The sequence below is a fragment of the Dromiciops gliroides genome, chromosome 3 (genome assembly GCF_019393635.1).
Source record: "Dromiciops gliroides isolate mDroGli1 chromosome 3, mDroGli1.pri, whole genome shotgun sequence".
Taxonomy (NCBI): Eukaryota; Metazoa; Chordata; class Mammalia; order Microbiotheria; family Microbiotheriidae; genus Dromiciops; species Dromiciops gliroides.
Window position 1 is genome coordinate 640,636,640 of NC_057863.1, and position 8,697 is coordinate 640,645,336.

Consider the following 8,697-nt stretch of genomic DNA (forward strand, 5'->3'; position numbering starts at 1 on the left):
ATTCTGCTCAGCCCCAGCTGGCAGGAACTGTTTTGTGTTTGTCTCTGTACCCCTGGCAAAAAGCATTTAATAATGGACTGTATCCCCAGCATCTAGCATAATGCCCAACACAGAATGCCCGATACAGTGAACTGAATTAAGCTCAGAGCAATGAACCAAATCTGAAAGGGGGTAGATTGATGAATGCGCAAAAGGATATCAATGGGAAAAAATCCAAGCTATTAACAGTTATATGAAGAAATTCTCCAAAATACTATAATTAGAAAAGCACAAAAATAGAATAACTCTGAAGTTCTACCTCACACCTACGGATTGGCAAAAAAAGGGAAAATGACAAATGCTGGAGGGACTGTGGGAAGACAGGTACATTGGTACATTATTGATGGAGCTATGAACTGCTTCAGTCATTCTGGAAAGCAATTTGGAATGATCCCCCCCCCCCAATCACTAAACTGTGCATGTCTTTTGACCCAGGAAGGAAGGAAAGAAGGAAGGAAGGAAGGAAAGAAAGGAGAGAGGGAGGGAAGAGATGAAGGAGGGGGAGGAAGGAAGCAGACTAGTTTGATGTAAGGTAACACTCTTTAATCATGAGAGCTATCTCACAGTAGAAGGGACAGCCTCAGGAGATTTCCAAGAAGAGGCTATAGGCTCACACGGTTAGTGTATTTTGGGGAGTGCTCTTATTGTCTGGTATGGGTTGGACTAGAGGGAGCTGATGAGATTTCTTTCCAATTGGAACTTCTTTGATTCTGTGTTTCCAGGTACCAGAGCAGGGCTGCCTCATGATGGGTGAATCAATCACCAAGAAGAATTGGACAAGATGGTCCCGATCAATCAACTAGACGAGGCTTTCTTAAGCGTCCCGTCTGTGCCCTGCCCTATGCTGTGGAGGAGATGCAGAGCTAGCAGCCATGCTCCCCACTGGCTAGGAACTGCACCCTAACTGGGGAGACAAGACAAATGTACCTGTCAGGCTGAGCAAACAATCCATAACAGAAATGGAAAGTGTTCCTTTGGTTAGACTTGGCAGGAGTTACTACTATAGGAGTGAGAATCAAAATGAGCTGACATTGATCTAAGGCTAGAAGAGACCCCAGAGGCTGCCTAGACCAACTGTCATTTTACAGTTGAGGAAACTGAGGCAGGCAGAGGTGACGTGGCTGGCCCAGGATGACACAGCTAGTAAATGTCTGAGGTGGGATTCGAACCCTGGTCTTCTTGGCTCTTAGTGCAACTCTATCTCTACCACGTTCTCAGGATTTTCATAAGGTCTGAGGATCTTAGCATCTTAGATTTAGAGCTGCAAAGGGATCTTGAAAGTCAGCTAGTCTAGCCTCCTTCAGTTTCACACAAAAATACTGAGGCACAGGAAGGTCAAGCAACTCACCCAAGGTCACACACATGGGAGATAGCACAGACAGTTTAGACCTACAACCTCATCATCTAGATGCAGCACTCCTGACAATACATCCAAGTGACTTATGGGCATCTACTTGGAACCTCCCAACAACCTTATGTATTAGGTAATCGAAGTCTAGTTATACCCACTTTATGCATGAGGAAAGTAGGCAGAAATATTCATGGGAATTTTTTGGTTTTGTTTTTTTGGGGGAATTTTCACACCCTGACCCAATACTACAAACTTCACCTGGGTCAAATGAAATGAAAGAGGCCTTCAACAGATGGGTCCAAAGAGCAGGGGAGGCTAGGGGGGAGCTTATGCTAAAGAACTACTAGTTCTATCAGCTCCCTTGAAATCTGGCGCTCTGGGACAAAGCCCTAGCTGCCCCATCTTAGCTGTGGAGAAGCTGAATGACTCGCCCAGGGTTACACGACTAGCAAGAGTCAGAGGCAGGATGTGAATCCAGTTCACACTGCTTCTCAGCCAGTCCTGTCCATTGTCAATAGGGATGAACACGAGATTCCCTTCCACCCTATCTTGGAACCTAGGTGGCTGTGTCTACTTAGGATGAATGAATGGGTAACTCTGGAAAGCCAAGTCATCCTGCCTGAGCTTCTGGGTACTTGAGTAGCTCAACAAGCTTTTCTTGGATGCTCTTGCAGACCAGTTCATGGACAGCCATAGTGTCCCCAGTAGGCAGGTTCATTACCTACCTCCCCTTCTCCCATCCCGTGCCCTCACCCTCAGGGATCCATCATGGAGGAGGCAACCTGGCAAGAAGATTAATGAACAGGACCACAAGAATGTTCAAAACTGGCAAGTATGATCTTGTGCCAATCCTTCCCAGAAAGAGGTAGCTGGAGGCCCAGGGGCAGGTGAGGAAGTTTCAGTAAGCTAAGGTGTCTGTGGGAAAGGGTGCTCTTAGCCAGGGACTTTGAGGGTTGCTTGGAATAGTGTCAGTGGTCACCCTGACCCACTTCAAGGGCAGGAACTGCAAAAGATGGATCTGGAAAACTGTTGTCCTTTTCACGATGTGACATGGAATGCTTGGCATACACTCCCTCTTTATCTTTTCTTCTTTCATGGCTCACTCAAGTCACGGGCCACCTCCTCTGGGAAGTCTTCTCTCTCATCCACCCAGTTGTCTTCTTTTAAATCATTTATTCTGAATGTCACCAACACAAAGACAAATGAATGAACAAACGATAGAACAAACAAACGAATGAACGAAACAATGAATAAAAAGAGTGTTTCCATATATAAAGTAAAACAGAAAAAGATTATATGTGAAATGAATCTGTAAAGGCATGTAATGGGGAAAGGGGATGATGAGGAAAATTTACGTTATGTAAAAAACAGAAGATCACAATGAAATCTATTTTTAAAAGACATAAAAAAATTAAACATAACACCTTCAAAGCTATCTTACTTGTCTGTTGTTTCCTTCTGTTCATTTGCAAATTTGTGTCAATCCTCCTCTTTTCTTTCTTACTTTTTGGCCACACCAGCAAGGTTTCCTGAGGCTCAACTTCACACAGCTAATAAATGTCAGAAGCAGGATTTGAACCCAGGTATCGCTGCCTATAAGTTCATCCTGCTCTCTACTATGCCCCACTGCCTTGCACATAGTAGGGGGTTCACCTAGGTTTATTTAATCGAATTGAAATTGCATACGAGGAGAAGGGATTCGACTTATTCTACATGGTCTCAGAGGGTAGAACTGGGAGGGAAGAAAGCCTGGATATAAGGAGATACTTCCAAATAATTCCAAATGTACAAAAGTGGCATTCCTCTGGAGGACAAGGTTCTCCCTCCTTGGAAGTCCTCGAAGAAAGGGTACATTGCTTGGTTTCAGAAATAGCCTGGATTGGCTGGCTTCTGAGAGCTCCTCCAACTCTGAGATTCTGACAAAGCTGAAAAGCACCCACAGCGACAAAGCATTTCCCAGCCCTTTTCAGGTTGTGACTCACTTGTGAACTTGTCGGGACACTCCCTACAACCAGCTAGTCATCCCTTCAGCCATCTGTCCACCCACACTTACCACTCCCACTAGGTATATATGCAAACCCTGGGTTAAGGCTCAAAAGTCCCACATTAGCCATAGGGGATAATGTGAAGAATAATCCTTTATGTTTGCATACCCACAAGAAGCCCTCCTCCAAGCCTTCTTCCAGTGCTTCCTTCTTTTTTTTTTTCTCCGCCCCCCCCCCCCCCGCCCCCTTTCTACTGTACTAGAAAGGCGTTGGAGTACGGGCCCCTGCAATAGACTGTCTCTGTCTGATGGCTGAACGTTGATGAATTTTCCAGCCACTGCAACTCTCAAAGACTTTCTACTAAGTAGCTGAATGGTTTCTATCTGCATCAGTGCAAGGATTATTCACACCAAGGAAATCACAGATACTTGAATTATAGATAAGCTCTGACATTCAGTATTTAAATGGATGAATGAATGAACAAATGAATGAATGAATATTTTATTACGCTCTTATATGCCAGCCATTTCCCTAAATACTGGGGATACAAACACAAGCAAGAATAACAGTCCCTTCAAGGAACTTACATTCTAAGGGGAGTGGGGGGGGCGGAGTTGGGGGGGGGGAGAAGGAATGACGACAATGAAACAGGAGTCAGAAAGTGGGGTATTATTGTGCGATGATTAACTGTAATAGACTTAACTTTTCTCAGCAATACAATGATCCAAGATAATTCCAAAGGACTCATGATGGAGAATGCGCTCCACCTCCAGAAAAAAGAACTGTGGAATCTGGATGCAGATTGAACTGTTTGTACTTTTTTGTTTGGTTTTTGTTTTTGTTTTTTGAGGTTTTCCCCTTTTGTTCTGATCCTTCTTTCACAACATGACTAATGCAGAAATATGTTTAATGTGATTATACATATATAACCTTAAAAATGTGTTGAAGTTCTCTATTTCATTAATAATCTATTTTTTTTTCAGCAAAAAAAAAAGTGGGGTATTAAAAGGGTGTGTGTGTGATGGGGAGGGAAATGAGTTTTGGAAATGGTCAGGGGGCAGCTAGGTGGCTCAGTGCATAAAGCACTGGCCCTGGATTCAGGAGGACCTGAGTTCAAATCTGGCCTCAGACACTTGACACTAGCTGTGTGACCCTGGGCAAGTCACTTAACACTCATTGCCTTGACCAAAAAAAAAAAAAAAAGTAATGGAATGCTTCTTATCAGAGGCCTTTAGGCAAAAGCTGTACTTGTTGGGTATACTCTAGAAGAAATGGCCAGGAAGTTCCAGGCAGCATAAGGTAAAGACTCACCTATTCACCATCAGGGTATCAGGGTCTCAGAGTCCCCATTTATAGTTTACCAAATGCCACATTGTGTTATTTCCTTTGGTCCTTCTAACATTGCTGTCAAGGAGGCATTTCCTCTCTAAAGCCAAAGGAAAGATGACATGGGAAGGTTAAGCAAATTTCCCATCATGCCCCAGCTACTAAATGATGGAGCTGAGATTCAAAGTCAGACTTTCTGATTCTAAATCCAGTGTTCCTTCCTCCCCCTCCCCCCGTGGGTTTTGTAGTTGTAATTGTTGTTGTTGTTGTTACTTTGATCTGTGTTTTCTTTCACGACATGATTGCTATGGAAATATGTTTGGCATGATTTCACATATATAACCTATATCAAATTGTTTGCTATTTCAGGAAGGAGGGGAGAAAAGGAGAGAATCTGGAACTGCAAATTTTTCAAAATGAATGTTAAAAATTGTTTTTGCATGTCATTGGGAAAAATTTAAATATTCAAAAAAGAAATAAATCTAAGCACTCTCTTCATTAAGAGTAAAATAAAATAGGATTGGTGTGTAGTGAATAAAAAGCAAATAAATAAACAAATGAATTAGTTTGGTGTTCATTGTACCAGGCTGTATGACCTTCCGCTTAATCCAGAAAACACCCACACTGATATTTTGGGGGATTGACCTGGTAAATTGATCTGTTTACATTAAAGAGAGAAGACTTCCTTGTCTTTGGGATTCCATTTAACTTTAGCCAGTCAGTCATTCTAAATAATGCTGCCCTTTAGTCTTCCTTGCTTGCTCATCATTCTTAGACAGTAGCCAGTCTTTGGAGCTAAATCTAGACATTAAAGCTAACCTGGATAATGCTGGACATTAGCCAATCATTGCACATTATTGCCTTTCCTTTTAGACATGGTTCCCTCCATCTAATACTCAAGAGTAGGAACATTAGGATGCAAGAAGCTTTTTCTAATCCTCCTTAATCTTGGTGCCTTCACTCTGACATTACCACTAATTGATCTTGTATGCATCTGGTTTATACGTGACGATTTGCATGTTGTCTCCACCATTAGACTTTGAGATCCTTGAGAAAGGCAACTAAACTTTGCCTTTCTTTGTATCTCCAGAGTGATCTCTCTGGGGAAATCTATGTGCCTGGCACATATAGACTCTTAATAAATGTCAGTTGACTGACCATGATATAAAATGCCTTCCTGACCCAGTAAAATCTTATGCTGTAAGTATTAGTTACCAGAGTAGAACCTTAATAGTTGCTCCTTCAATTTACCCCCACAATAGCCGATCATTTTGCCTTTTCCTACCAATTCTGGGTTGTTGTTTTTTGTGGGGCAATGAGGGTTAAGTGACCTCCCCAGGGTCACACAGTTAGTGTAAAGTGTCTGAGTCAGGATTTGAACTCAAGCCCTCCTCAATCCAAGGCCAGTGCTCTATCCACTGTGCCACCTAGCTGCCCCAGCAATTCTGAGTCCACTGCCAGAAATCACAGGCATGGTGATCCTGGGGAGTTTCATCAAGATTTTTTTAAATATAAATTTATTTTCACAGACTATTTGAGTTGGAAGGAGTCTCACAGATCAATTCCAGCCTGTAGCTGAAGAGGAATCCTCTTTTCAACATACATGACAAGAAGTCATTCATCTCTGCGATGCAATGCACAGACGGATGGTCCTCTTTGGAAATGAAGAATGAACAACAACATGCATAGAGTGCTAGACCTGGAGTCAGAGAGGCCAGAGTTCAAATCCAAGCCTCAGACACTATCTGTGTAATCCTGGGCCAGTCACTTGACCTCAGTTTTCTCATCTGCAAAATGGGGATCGTGATAGTACTTACCTCCCAGGTAACCCTAGGGTTATTGTGAGAATAATATCTGTAAAGTGCTTTGCAAAACTTAAGCTTTTTCTTGTTGTCTGGTCCTGTCTGACCCTTCGTGAACCCCATTTGAGATTTTCTTGGCAAAGATATTGGAGGCATTTGTCATTTCTTTCTCTAGCTCATTTTATAGACAAGGAAACTGAGACAAACAGGGTTACATGACTTGCCCAGGATCACATAGCTAGTAAGTATCTAAGGTTGGATTTGAACTCAGGTCTTCTGACTCCAGACTGGGCACTCTATTCACTGAGTATCTAGTTGCCTCCATGTAAATAAATGCTAGCTATCTTCATTATTATTTAGCCTCTGCTTGAAGTCCCCCAAATCTACCTCTTTCTACCCACCATTCTTAATTCTGCCTTTTGGAGACAAAGAACAAGGCTAATCCTTCTCCTATGTGATACCCCTTAAAATACTGGAAAATAGCCCTCATGTCTTCTCTAATTCTTTTTTAAATTAAACATGTCCAATTCCTCCTGGGCTTCTTCACATGATTTGTGGAGTATCCAGAACAGAACCCCAAACTATAGATGTGATCTTACCAAGGTCGAAAACAATGGGACCACATTTCACTAACCCTGGACACTGTTTCCTTTAACTCAGCTTGAGGTTTCATTTCCTTTTCCCCATTCATATTAAGTATACTGGCCCCTAAGACCCTCAGATCTTTTTCAGACATTTTCTTCTGTAGCAAACCCTCTCCCATGTTGAGAAACTGATTTTTTTCAAGCCAGGTGCAAGACTTGACAGTCATTCCTATTACATTTCACTTTATCACATTTGACCCAGTGTCCATCCACCTGTCAAGATTATAGGATCATAGATTTAGAGCTGAAAGGAGCCTCAGAGGCCTGACTGTCAAATGTTTTGTTCAAATCTAGGCAAACTGTCTCTACTACATTCCCCTGATCTAGTAATTTTGCCTGAAAATGAAATGAGGTTTTGCTGGCATGACTTATGTGTGTGTGAATGAGTAATTGCTGCTTCCTTTTCCAGATGTTCATCAACCATCCCTTTAATATTATATTCTATAAGTCTGACAATAATTGAAATCAAACTTATTGGTCTGTAGTTTGCACATTTTATTCTCCTCCCTTCTTTCTGCCAGCACAAACAAGATAGACATATGACCTATGTTAAGCATTAAGCGTTTTGTAATTGGTGTAGTCATGGGGCATACAAGTAGGAAGTTTGAAGAAACACCTCTCAGTCCTCAGCAGCTTTCTTTCTATGTGGTTCCTAAGCCCCTCCTGAAAGTAAAGCTTTTCTCAGACTGGCCAAAGTCATCTCCTTTTGGGAAGGGTTCTTTGCCAGTGAATAGCCAGGTCTCTGCAAGGGTACAGGGACTCTTCAGAGCATGGCCAATGCCAATTCATGGTGGAATACCTTATTGGTAAGGCAGCGTGGGCCAGTAGTACATCGCAGTCCCTGGCTGCTGACACCATGTTAAATCACATTTGATAATGACATCACAGGATCAGAGTCTTTGAACCAAAAGGTATCTTAGAAACTATGTAGTTCAGGGATTCTTAAGGTGAGGTCCATGAATATTGATGAATTTTTAAATAACTGTTTAAATATTTTTTTCCTTTGTGGTCCTATGTATTTCATTTTATGCATATAAAAATATGATTCACAGGCTTCACTAGATGGAAAAAGAAGAGCAGTATATAAAAAAGTTAAGAATCCCTGGCCTAGTCCAATTCCCTCATTTTACAAATGAAGAAACTGAGTCCCAAAGAGATTAAAATAACTTGTTCATGGTCACACCAGTGGTATCAGGACCCCCACCAGAGGGGTAGATTGGATCAAAAGATGAAGCAAACCTGGAAGAAGAGTGAATGAGAATCTACGGATAACCTGAGTCTTCCATTGACATCTGTGTAGTCTCAAAAAAAGTAAAGGAAGGCCTCCATCACACTGGGTGGACCCCTATTGGTGGATTTATAGGAGGATATAGACAAGAGACCACCAAATAACTGGATGGATGAATCGTGATCGGCAGTACTGAAAGGATATCTACTAGGATGTGATCTAAGGGCAAATCATTTTTCATTGAATTGTTAGTCCTTCCTTCCTTCCTTCCTTCCTTCCTTCCTTCCTTCCTTCCTTCCTTCCTTCCTTCCTTCCTTCCTTC